The sequence below is a fragment of the Echinops telfairi genome, unplaced genomic scaffold, assembly GCF_000313985.2.
Source record: "Echinops telfairi isolate 266 unplaced genomic scaffold, ASM31398v2 ScPeMD7_443;HRSCAF=831, whole genome shotgun sequence".
Lineage (NCBI taxonomy): Eukaryota > Metazoa > Chordata > Mammalia > Afrosoricida > Tenrecidae > Echinops > Echinops telfairi.
The window spans coordinates 12,949,569-12,950,742 of NW_022104341.1; the positions used below are offsets into that span (position 1 = coordinate 12,949,569).

A 1,174-nucleotide genomic window follows, 5' to 3' on the forward strand; every position below is an offset into this window, starting at 1 on the left:
AAAAAAAGAAAAGATATAAATCTATACAAATACTCTCTCTTCAGACAATGTAATATACAGGTATGCTAATTGAAATGTAAGAGGTCATTGTTTTTAAATAAATTTCATACGAATCACCTGTTAAGGTTCTACTACTTTAAATAAAAACCTAATCACACACACCAGCCAGCAATATTCCTCTTGAGGCACCACTCCCTAAAGAGGATTGTGTATAGGAGGCATCTCTCTCCTGGGTTTAACATGGTCTTCTATATTAAATATTCATAATCCTAATAGATTTCACTCAGTTTATAAAACATAAAATACAAAAAAAAAAAAACCAACACCAAAAACCTTATATGGGGCAGAGCTCACCTGGTGGTCCCGTGGATCTGTCTTGCTTCAATAGTGTTTGAAGGGAACAGATGGGGGGGTGGGGGGGATAACCTGCCTCCAACTTTCCGCCATGCTCCTTTCCTCTCCGGAAGTAACTTAGGGACCATCTTCTTGGGACCAGCGAACACTTTTATTTGGTGTGTGGCGACCTCCAACCCGACGCAGCATGAGCGCTCAGATCCCTCAGAATGATTCGCCAACGCTGAGCCCGGCGTCAACCGTCTGGTCAACCTGCACCTGCGGGCCTCTTACACCTACCTCTCTGGCCTTCTTTTTCGACCGCGACGACGTGGCCTTGGAAGGCCTGGAAGCACTTCTGCGAGCTGGGAAGGAGCAGCGCGAGGGGGCTGAGCGCCTCTTGAAGCTGCAGAACCAGCGCGGCAGCCGCGCCCTCTTCCAGGATGTGCAGAAGCCATCCCAAGATGAGTGGGGTAGAACCTTGGACGCCATGGAAGCTGCCCTAGCCCTGGAGAAAACACTCAACCAGGCCCTTCTAGACCTACACGCCGTGGGGTCCACTCACGCTGACCCCCATCTCTGTGACTTTCTGGAGAACCACTTCCTGGACAAGGAGGTGAAACTTCTCAAGTAGACGGGCGACCACCTGACCAACATCCGCAGGCTGGCCAGCCCCCAGGCTGGACTAGGTGAGTATCTCTTCGAGAGGCTCACCCTCAAACACGACTAGGAACCTGAGGCGCCTAGCCTCCTGAGAGGGGTCCTCTGCCTCCCCTCTGCCTGAAACTGCCCCTGAGCCAGCCACAGCGCCACCGGCCTGGAGCCCATCCCCCAAGCTAGG

At 51.4% G+C, this 1,174-nt stretch overlaps 1 pseudogene; it reads left to right on the forward strand.

Moving 5' to 3' along the window:
• Nucleotides 1–541: 541 nt before the first annotated feature.
• Nucleotides 542–1,067, forward strand: LOC101648431 (annotated as a pseudogene).
• Nucleotides 1,068–1,174: the final 107 nt, after the last annotated feature.